Source organism: Eriocheir sinensis, unplaced genomic scaffold (genome assembly GCF_024679095.1).
Source record: "Eriocheir sinensis breed Jianghai 21 unplaced genomic scaffold, ASM2467909v1 Scaffold876, whole genome shotgun sequence".
In the NCBI taxonomy this organism is placed as follows: Eukaryota; Metazoa; Arthropoda; class Malacostraca; order Decapoda; family Varunidae; genus Eriocheir; species Eriocheir sinensis.
This window is the reverse complement of record NW_026112248.1, coordinates 6,457-18,053: the sequence shown is the minus strand read 5'-3', so window position 1 is coordinate 18,053 and position 11,597 is coordinate 6,457. Positions and strand designations below refer to the sequence as shown.

At 42.7% G+C, this 11,597-nt stretch overlaps 1 long non-coding RNA gene across 1 annotated transcript; it reads left to right on the top strand.

The window, feature by feature from the left end:
• Window positions 1-1,086: 1,086 nt before the first annotated feature.
• Window positions 1,087-5,178, top strand: LOC126994790 (uncharacterized). Its single transcript, XR_007749610.1, has 2 exons — window positions 1,087-1,466; window positions 4,915-5,178. It is a non-coding gene; the product is annotated as an uncharacterized LOC126994790 (long non-coding RNA).
• Window positions 5,179-11,597: the final 6,419 nt, after the last annotated feature.

The following is an 11,597-nucleotide window of genomic DNA, read 5'->3' as shown; positions in this document are numbered from 1 at the left end:
ACCCTAGCAGAATTGCAGTCAAGGTTTTGGGTTCCAGGGGCGAGGAGAATACTAAGATCAATTAAGAAAAGATGTGTACTATGCAGAAAATATTATGGAAAGATTGAAGATCAATGTATGGGTCAAGTCAGTGATGTTCGTATGAAGCCCACACCACCCTTCTACCACACAGCCACGGATTTGATTGGTCCCTTTACTATAAGAGATACAGTGAAACGGAGAACCCACGGAAAATGTTTTGGGGTCATTTATACTTGTTTAACCACCAGGGCTGTCCACCTTGAAATTGCTGAGAACTATAGTACTGAGGCATTCTTAAGAACATTTAGAAGGTTTGTGTGCATTAGAGGATATCCATGTACAATACATTCAGATAATGGACCACAGTTAGTTGCTGCTAATAAGGAGCTAAGGGATGCCAGCAAGGAGTTTGATTTGAACACTCTCTCGAAATTTGGAAGTGACAGGGGTGTTAAGTGGGAGTTTAATAAGTCCAGTGACGCCCCCTGGCTGAACGGTGCTTGTGAGAGTTTGATTAGGCTGGTGAAGAATGGTTTAATTAAATCAATGGGAGACAGCGTTCTAACCTTCGGTGAGCTTCAGACCGTAATGTATGAAGTAGCGAACTTATTGAATAACAGACCAATTGGTATGAAACCGGGGTATAGTATAGAGTTTGGTGCACACCTGTGCCCTAATGATTTACTGCTGGGACACAATAACTCCCGGGTTCCCACTGGATCATTTGCCACCAATGAAGATCCTGGGAGGCGTTTACATTTTACTCAGTCTATTGTGAACTCTTTCTGGAAAAGGTGGCACAGGGACTACTTCCCTACACTGTTGATCAGACAAAAATGGCATGTTGAAAAGAGAAATGTACGAGTAGGGGACATTGTGCTTGTACAAGACCCTAACCCAGTAAGAGGAAAGCGGAAGCTGGCACAGGTATCGAAGATTGAACAGAGTAGAGATGGTATGGTTAGAGAAGTGAAGCTCAGGTATAAAATCTGTAAACCTGGAGATAAGTATCATGGTACTAAAGACAAGACTATGAATAAATCCGTCCACAGGCTCATAGTGCTTCTCCCTGTTGAGGACCAGTAATCTTTTGTAATATTATAACTAAATTTCATTGTAGGCGGGAGTGTATCATCAATGATATGTTTGTGTGCGCATTGATATGTTTCTTTGTTCGTGCGCTTGTTGAATGTATTTTGTTGTTGACGTGGCGTTTCTGCCTTCCTGGAGGGTGCAGCCATTGTGAGGAGTCAGTTGTGCTCCAGTGTTTACTCCACCGCCACCACCTCCCTGTCCAGGATTTTGTGCCATGTGGTTGGTGTTTGTGTATTGACGGGTGGCGTAGGACTTTGTGTGTGCGCCGGTTCGGTAGGGAGGTGGTGGTGGTCAGTGCACTGACGGTGATTTGTATGCCGGGTACTTGGTACTGCCTGACGGCCAATTAAGTAAGTTATTTATCTATTTTATCTTTGGGGTTTGGGAATTACAGGTGTTGAGTCATTGACTGTGAAATGTTTGGGATATTGTGATTTGTAATTATATTTGTGATTAGTTGGTGGCAATACTGCCCAGGGTACAAGTGTTTGGGCTGGAGTAGGTAGGAAGACACCTACCGAGCGGGCGCAAGCCACTCCCGGTGAGGTATATATGGGAGGTGAGAAGGGAGCTGAAGCCCTCCAAAGACCCTTCCCATGTCCTCACTAACCGTTTCCCTATTGTCTCACCAACACCGGAGAGTAGTTCAGCATGCTCTCTAAAGACAGATCCTCTCTCTATCCACACCACACTGCATTCACACAACATATACACCTTTTCCCAAAATTTAAATTTCAAAATGGCGCACATACACCAAGCCTCGGAGTCCCCGACTGGGGGGGGGACCACAAATTCCCCCAGGGAGGACTCCCCTTCTGGCTGCCGACCCGAGAGGTGTCTTGATAACTCCTCGAACCTCTTTCTTCTCAATTTCTGCAACATTCGCGGTCTTCGCTTTTCATTCTGTGGAACATCATCTCTCCTCCTCTAAACCTCACCTTCTCTTCCTTACCGAAACACAGGTGTCTGAGGCTACTGACAGCAATCTCTACTCTGTTCCCTCCTACTATCTCTATCCTAAATTTCAATCCAAAGCTGGATGTTGCGCCTACGTGCGCAACGACATCACTTGCTCTCGTGCCCACGACCTTGACTCTTCTGAATTTTCCACCATCTGGTTAAGACTTCACTGTCATTCTATTACTAAATACATCTGTGCTGTTTATCTCTCACCTAACTCTACCAACTATGTAAAATTCTTTGACTATTTGAATTCTAAAGTGGAGCACATCTTGACCCACTCTCCCGTCGCTGAAATCTCCATCCTAGGAGATTTCAATGTTCACCACCAGCTTTGGCTTTCATCCTCTTTCACTGACCATCCTGGTGAACAAGCCTACAACTTTGCTATCCTCAACGACCTAGAGCAGTTGGTCCAGCACCCTACACGTATTCCCGACCGTCTTGGAGATCGGCCCAACATTCTAGACCTCTTCCTTACCTCAAACCCTTCTGCTTATTCTGTCAAACTGTTCTCTCCGTTGGGCTCCTCCGATCACAATCTTATTTCTGCATCCTGTCCTATCGCTCCTGTACACCCTCTGGACCCACCGAAGAGGCGATGCTTCTGGCATTTTGCTTCAGCTCGGTGGGACGACCTGAGGATGTACTTTTCCTATTTCCCGTGGAATGATTATTGCTTCCAGGATAGAGACCCTCTGTGTGTGATCAGCGAATAACAGATGTGATTGTCTATGGAATGGATGCATACAGTCCTCGTTCTTTCTCTACTCCTCTCGCTTAAAAGCCTTGGTTTAATCATTATTGTTCTCGTGCTGTCAATGATAGAGAGGTAGCTCACAAAAGGTACCAGATCCTTCAAACTCATGCTAATTATGAACTTTACATTTCTGCCCGAAATCGTGCCAACTCTATTCTCCGACTAACCACACATTCTTTCATTAATAGAACCTGTCAAAACCTGGCTTTCTCTAACTCTGCCCGTGAATTCTGGCATCTAGCCAAAAACATCTCCTCCAACTTCACTTCTTCATCTTTCCTCCACTCCTCAGTCCTGACAGCAACACTACCGTCTCATCTATCTCTAAGGCTGAACTCTTCTCTCAAACTTTTCTAAAACTCCACTCTGGACGATTCTGGGCATATTCCTCCTACTCATCCCCCTTCTGACTCCTTTATGCCTGTTATAAAGATTCTTCAAAATGATGTTTTCTATGCCCTCTCTGGCCTCAATCCTCAGAAGGCTTATGGACCTGATGAAGTGCCTCCTATTGTCCTTAAAACTGTGCCTCCGTGCTGTCACCCTGCCTGGTCAAACTCTTTCGCCTCTGCCTGTCAACATCTACCTTTCCTTCTTGCTGGAAGTATGCCTTCATACAGCCTGTACCTAAGAAGGTGACCGCTCAATCCTCAAACTACCGTCCTATTGCTTTACTTTCTTGTCTATCTAAAGCTTTTGAATCAATCCTTAACCGGAAGATTCAAAAGCACCTTTCCACTTCTGACCTTCTATCTGATCGCCAGTATGGGTTCCGCAAGGGCGTTCTACTGGGGATCTCTAGCCTTCTTAACTAACTCTTGGTCATCCTCTCTTACCCGTTTCGGTGAAACTTTTGCTATTGCGCTGGACATATCAAAAGCTTTTGATAGGGTCTGGCACAAATCTTTGCTTTCTAAACTACCCTCCTACGGTTTCTATCCTTCTCTGTACCTTTATCTCCAGTTTCCTTTCTGACCGTTCTATTTCTGCCGTGGTAGACGGTCACTGTTCTTCCCTAAATCTATTAACAGTGGTGTCCCACAGGGTTCTGTCCTATCTCCCACTCTTTTCTGTTGTTCATTGATGATCTTCTTTCCAAAACGAACTGTCCTATCCATTCCTACGCCGATGATTCCACTCTGCATTATTCAACTTCTTTTAATAGAAGACCCACCCTTCAGGAACTTAACGACTCAAGGCTGGAGGCTGCAGAACGCTTAGCCTCAGACCTTACTATTATTTCCGATTGGGGCAAGAAGAACCTGGTGTCCTTCAACGCCTCAAAAACACAGTTTCTCCACCTATCCACTCGACACAATCTTCCAAACAACTATCCCCTATTCTTTGACAACACCCAGCTATCACCCTCCTCAACAATAAACATCCTCGGTCTATCCTTAACTCAAAATCTCAACTGGAAACTTCATATCTCATCTCTTACTAAATCAGCTTCCTCGAGGCTGGGCGTTCTGTACCGCCTCCATAGTTCTTCTCCCTGCACAGTTGCTGTCCATATACAGGGCCTTGTCCGCCCTCGTATGGAGTATGCATCTCATGTGGGGGCTCCACTCACAGCTCTTCTGGACAGAGTGGAGGCTAAGGCTCTTCGTCTCATCAGCTCTCCTCCTCATACTGATAGTCTTCTACCTCTTAAATTCCGCCGCAATGTTGCCTCTCTTTCTATCTTCTATCGATATTTCCACGCTGACTGCTCTTCTGAACTTGCTAACTGCATGCCTCCCCTCCTGGCCCCTGCTGCACTCGACTTTCTACTCATGCTCATCCCTATACTGTCCAAACCCCTTATGCAAGAGTTAACCAGCATCTTCACTCTTTCATCCCTCACGCTGGTAAACTCTGGAACAATCTTCCTTCATCTATATTTCCTCCTGCCTACGACTTGAACTCTTTCAAGAGGAGGGTATCAGGACACCTCTCCTCCCGAAATTAACCTCTGATTTGGACACTCCTTTAACCTCTGTTCGGGAGCAGTGAGTAGCGGGCCTTTTTTTCTTTTTTTTTCTTTGCGCCCTTGAGCTGTCTCCTTAGCTGTAAAAAAAATAAAAAATAAAAAATAGGTGGTGATACCTGGGTGGTGATGGTCGTCGCCAAACTGCTGAAGCAAGCTGGTAACGGTCTGATATACCGGGACTAGGGCGATTGGGCCGTAGGCCAATGAAGTGAGTTATGTCTTATCATTTATTGTGTATAGGAATTGTTTACATTGTTATTGTTGGCTCAGAAATATTCATCTAATGTTACTACGTGATGCTGTGTGTAAAATTTCGTGAATGACTCATGCCATGCTGCCCATACAGGTTGAAATAAGCGATTTGACAACGCTTGGCCTATATTCGTCCTACATCTATTCATCTTTTTCTCTTTTACTCCTCCTTCCTCCCTTTCCTTAGTATTTGTCATTATTTCCCATTCCATCTACCTCCTCCTCCTCCTTCTCCTCCTTCTCCTATTCTTGCCTTCCGATTCATCTTTTTTTAATGCACGGATTCCCGCTCACTTTGACGAGTTGGAGCCCCGAGCTTAGCGCTTCATGTTGGACAATTTGGCACGGCGCGGCAAGTTTCGGGCGGGTGTGTGTGTGTGTGTGTGTGTGTGTGTGTGTGTGTGTGTGTTGCGGGTCACCACCACCTTTTGCTACTTCTGCTTCTGCTACTTCTCGTCCTCTTTTTTTCTCCTCCTGGTTATGTTTTGGTTCTTTTCTTACATCTGATTCTTTTTCTTCTTTCGTGTCTTTCCGTTTTTTTTCTTTTCCTGTTTGTCCATCTCCATCTTCTCTTCATTCTGCTGTCTTTCTTTTCTTTTCCAATGCCTCCTTTTTCTGCTTGTTTTGCTGCTGCTTCTCCTCCTGCTTTTTTTTTTTATCTCCCCATTCTTGTTGATGTTCTTTCAGTTGCTCCTCCTCCTCCTCCTCCTCCTGGTCTTGTCAGGGGCTTCGTGGTGCAGTGGTTACCACACTCGGCTCACAACCGAGAGAGCCCGGGTTCGATTTCCGGGCGGAGTGGAAAAAATTTGGGTGACTTTTTCGATACCCTATGCCCCTTTCCACCCAGCAGTGAATGGGTACCAGGTATTAATCGGGGGTTGTGTCCCGTCTCCTGGGATCTGTTCCCTTCTCCTATAATTCCTTCCCCTTCGGTCTCTCTCCGGCATATGACCACAGATGCTGCGTCGACTAAACGAAACTTTCCAAACTTTTCCTGGTCTTGTTCTTGTTCCCTCTCCACTTCGTACTATTTTTACTCCTCTTGTTCCTCCTCTTCCTCTCTGCTGTCTTTTTCCTCTTTCTTTTACTTTTTCCTGTGCCCACCTTTTCATTTTTCTCTCTCTCTCTCTCTCTCTCTCTCTCTCTCTCTCTCTCTCTCTCTCTCTCTCTCTCTCTCTCTCTCTCTCTCTCTCTCTCTCTCTCTCTCTCTCTCTCTCTCTCTCTCTCTCTCTCTCTCTCTCTCTCTCTCTCTCTCTCTCTCTCTCTCTCTCTCTCTCTCTCTCTCTCTCTCTCTCTCTCTCTCTCTCTCTCTCTCTCTCTCTCAAAACAGATTGGACTGTATTAGGAAGCAGCTTATGAGAATATTATAATCCTTGGAATGAATGGAACGGCAGGGAGCGAGAGAAGCGAGGGAGGACTGAAGAGAAGGAAGAGAGCGAAAGGAAAGGGGGAAAGGGGAGATAAAGGATGGGAAGAGAAGGGAGGTAAGGGAATTATAAAGAAAAGGGAAAGGTGAGGAAGGGAAAGGGTAAGGGGAGAACTATAAGAAGAAAAGGAAAGAGAGTTAGGGAAATAAAAACTGGAAAGGGAGAAGAAAGGAAAATGAGAGTGAAGGAAAGGGAAGGGAACAGAAGGAAAGGAGGAAAGGGAAGAGAAGGGAGTTAGGGAAATGAAAAAGGGAGGGGAAAGGAAAGTAGAGAATGAAGGGAAGGGAAGGGAACGGAAGGAAAGGAAGAAAGAGAAGATAAAGGATGAGAAGAGCAGGGAGATTGAGAAATGAAAAAGGAAAGCGAAATGAAAGGAAAAGGAAAGAAGGGAACGAAAGGAAAGCGAGAAAGGGAAGATAACGGATGGAGTGAGAAGCAAAGTAGGAAAACACAAATGACGAGGGAGAAAGGAAGGATAGGAAGAGATAAGGAAGAGAATAACGAGAATAGAGGAAGAAAGTAAGTAAAGAGGATAGGAAAAAGGGAAGAACAAGAGAGGAAGAGAGGAGGGGGGGCGGGAAAGATTTTGGAATATACGTAATTGGTATAGTTCCTTGTGTTCCCCTGCGGCGCTGACGTTGTTGTTGTGTGTTCCTTTCAGGTTTCATTGCTGTTTCGTTCCTGCTTTGATACGTTTTTGTTAAGTATTTTTTAGTCTTTTTTTTTAAATCTTTAGAAATGTTGATGTTTAGTTTTGTGGAGTTTGTGTTATTTGTTTTTTCAGTATTTCAGTTTTGTCTAGTAATCGGTACACGTTTTATATTGAACAAAAAAATAATGATTCCTGCTTTTCCCTGTTGAGTTTTGTTTAATTCATGTTGATATTGTGCTTTTTTTTAAGAGTATTCCAAATTTTTGTTTGAGTTTTCAGATTGTTTTCACTTTTTACACTTTTTTTTCCATTTCACGACATTCTTTAGTGATTGCTATATTTTCAATATCCTCAATTTTTGGGGGGGTTTCAGTATTTTATTATTGTTCCAATATTTCTCTGTCTTTCTCTCATTTTCCCTTTCTTTTTCCTTTTTCTTGCTTTCTTTTTCTTTCTGCCTCTTTTGTTTTCTCCATCTGTCTTTATCTCGGTCACGTTTTAGTGGTTCTTTCACTGTATTTTTTTTTTTTTTATATACCCTGACGCCTGAATTCTCGTCCTGTTCACGTATCTCTAATATTCCAGCGGGAATTCCAGTATTCCACTTTTGCTGCAACATTCCTGTTGGGTTCTGAAATTCCTGCAGGATATCTCGACTATTTTTATTACCTCGTTCTCCTTCTTTCCTATTCTCTCTCCAGGCTCTTCCTCTCTTCATCGTTTTCTCATTCTCTTCCTAGTCTTTTTTTTCGTTTTCTCTTCATTTAATTTTTATTTCCCCTGTTTTGATTTTCCTCTTATTTTCACTCGTTTTCCTTCTTTCCTCGTCTCTCCGCCCTCCTCTGCATTTTTTTCTCTTCGTTGTCGTTTTTTTCTTCTATTTTCTCCATTTTTTTTTGTTTTCTACTATTGTCTTTCATCTCTTACTTTTATCACGTAGTTTTCCGCCTTTCCTTCTCATCCCTCTAGTTTCCTCCTCAGCATTTTCTCTTTCTCTTCGTCATTCGTCATTGTTTCGTTTTCTCATTGTTTCATTTTCTTCTCCGACTTTCTTCTCTTTATTTTTATTGTATCTTTTTCCTTATTTCCTTTTTTTCTCTCTGATCTTCTTTTCTCCACCATTTTCTCCTCGTCATTGTTTTTTTCTAGATTTCTCTTCATTTCGTGTTTTTTCCTCTATTTCACATCTCTATTTATTTTACTCGTTTTCTTTTTTTCCTTTTCTCCAGTCTCCTCCACTTCACCGTTTTCTCTTTTCTCTTCGTCGTGTTGTTTTTCTTCTCTTCATATTGCTGTTCCCGGTTTTCATTAGTTTCTTATTTTTTTACTGTTTTCTTTGTTTTCTCTTGTTGCCTTTTTCTATTTTCCATTATTTTTGTTTTCTCTTGGTTTTCTTTCTCTAATTTCGTTATTTTCAGATTTCTTTCTACCATCTTCTCTTGTTTGTTTTCTTTTAGCCTGTTTATTGTTTTCTTCTCTTCTTCCCCACTTAGTTTTATCAATTCATCCATTCATATTCTTTGTAATTTGTTTTTTCTCCTTCCCAACATTTCATTCATCTTTTTTTTCTTTTTTTTACTCCTTTACCCCTTTTCCTCCTCATTTTTTTCCTTTCTCTTTTTTTTTTTTTCATTTTCATTCAGTTTCCTTCCCCATTTTTTTTTCCTTAGAAATCATTTCCTTTCCCTTTCCATGTCTCCTCAGCGATCTCCTTTCCATTTTCTCTCGTACTTTTCCTTTCGCTCTTTGCATGTTTCACTCTCTTCCTTCTTTCTCTCCCTTTCTTCCAATACTTAACTTTCTACCTCTCCTCTCCCTTCTTTCTCCTTGCTTTCTTCCTTCCTTCCTTTTTCTTCCCCTAATTTTGTCCTTCTTTCCTCCCCCTAGATTTTTTCTTCTTGCTCTTCCTTTTTTTTAATGTCATTTGTCTCTCTCTCTCTCTCTCTCTCTCTCTCTCTCTCTCTCTCTCTCTCTCTCTCTCTCTCTCTCTCTCTCTCTCTCTCTCTCTCTCTCTCTCTCTCTCTCTCTCTCTCATTACAGATTTTTCTTATTTTCTTATCACAGTTTACCTCCAGTAATTTTTCCTCCCTTCTCTCTTTCCTCCACATTCATGTTCCTGTCATCCCTCGCAGCTTTCCTCCATCCCTATCCAATATAGCTTTTTTTTTTTCTCTCCATTTTTCGTGGCCTGGCCCCGGCAATATCTCTCCCTTACTTGGGCTCACTTGCAAAGTATCAAAATTTGCTGATGACACAAAAATTGCTAGTAAAGTAACTGCGACACTCGACGAAGAAGCTTTACAATCAGATCTAGATCGACTTGCACGTTGGGCCAATCAATGGCAAATGAAATTTAACGTTGACAAATGTAAAGTGTTGCACATCGGAAAAAATAACAATCGCGTTCGGTACGTAATGAATGGCCAACAACTTTCTGCAGTAAGTAAAGAAAAGGATCTTGGAATCACTATATCAAGCGATTTAAGGCCCGGTCAGCATTGTTCATAGGTAGTTAAAACTGCAAACAAATTGGTTGGCTTCATCGGACGAGTCTTTAATAATAAATCGGAAAAAGTAATATTAAAACTGTATAATGCGTTGGTTCCACCCCGTCTTGAGTACTGTGTACAGTTTGGTCTCCCTACTACAGAAAAGATATAAAAAGTTGGAACGGTCCAACGAAGAGTAACAAAGATGATTCCTAGGTTGAGAAATTTGTCATATGAACAAAGGCTTAAGTAAATTTATTCAGCCTATCAAAACGAAGAATGCGAGGCGATCTAATAGAAGTGTTTAAAATGTTCAAAGGATTCAGTGATATTAATGCGGAAGACTACTTTACAATTGATCGATCAAATAGAACAAGAAGAAATCACAATTTGAAGATAAGTGGTAAAAGATTCTCGTCGCACGAAGCTAAACACTTCTTCTTCAATCGAGTTGTTAATGTTTGGAACTCTCTACCTTGTGATGTCGTTGATAGTACAACAGTTACGGCCTTCAAGAATAGATTAGACAAGTGTTTTGAATCCAACCAGCAACTAAGATATTACTCATTGTCGTAATAACGTTAAGTTCTTTCAAATACTGGTGTCCTTGTCCGCTTTTATTGCCCGGTTAGTGGTAGCAGTAATGGTAGTTCTTTCCTCTTTCCTACATAAATTCCATGCAGTTTTTCCATGCTGCATGGTTCTTTTTCCTTTCCTGCCAGCTTTGGCTGGAGGGATGGGGGGGTGGGGAGGAGCCTTCGCCTTTGCTGTTCTTCATCTTCCACCTTTGATTAGATAGTTAGTGTAGCTTGTCACAAACAACCTCGTAAGGACCAGCATGTCTGCTGTTGTTTGTTCTTCCTTTGTGTTCCTTTGTGTTGTCTTCCCTCATCATCATCCTCTTTTCCTCCTCCTTCCTTCTTCTCTCCATTTTCACACCCCTTTTCCACTTTTGATATTTCCCCTTTCTCGCTTCCTCTCATCCTTCAGTTTCCTCCAACCTTCCATTTATTTAATTTCCTTCCCGCTCGTTCCCTTCCCTTTCTTCTACTACCTTTCCCTTCTTTATATGTTCCCTTATTTAGATATTCTCTTTAGATATTCTCCCCACTTTAGATATTCTCCCCTTCTCTTTCCTCTTTTCCCTCGTTTTTCTCCATCTCTTACTTCAACATGACCTTCTTTTGTATCCTTTCCTTCTCCCTCCTTCCTTCCCTTCCCCTGTTCTCCACTTTGGATATCCTCCCTCTCTCCCTTCCAGTCCTCCTTCGTCCTCTTCCAACTCTCCCGTTATCATGGCACTCTCTCCATACCCTTGCCATCTTCTTCCTCTCCTCTTCTTTTTCCATCTTTCTCTCCCTCCTTCTCCTCCCAAAAACCAAAGATAAACACACCTTCTCGTCATGTCTCACCCCCCCCCTACCCCCTACCCCTCTCACTTCCCCCTTAGATAATTCTCCGTTTCATTCGTTACGCAGGTAATCTCCCATTTCTTAAGACTAATGTTGCTACTAATTACGCCAAGTGAGCTTCCCTTCCCCCCATTCCCTTCCCTTCCTTTCCCTTCCCTTCCCTTCCCTTTCCTTTCCTTTCCTTTCCTTTCCTTCCTTTCCCTTCCCTACCTGTCTTCCTCCTTCCCTCCTCTTCCCTCTTTTCCTTTCCATTTCCTTCTTTTCCCTTCCCTTCCCTTCCCTTCCCTACCTGTCTTCCTCTTTCCCTCCTCTTCCCTCTTTTCCCTTCCATTTCCTTTTTTTTTCCTTCCATTCTCTTCCTTTCCCTTCATTCCCTCCGTTTCCCTTCCCGTCCTTTCTTTTTCATTCCCGTCCCTTCCTTTTCATTCCCGTCCCTTCCTTTTCATTCCCGTCCCTTCCTTTTCATTCCCTTTCCATACTTTCCCTTCTTTTCCCTCCATTTTCCTTCCCTTCACATTCATTCCCTTCCTTTCCCTTCCCTTCTTTTCCATTCCTTT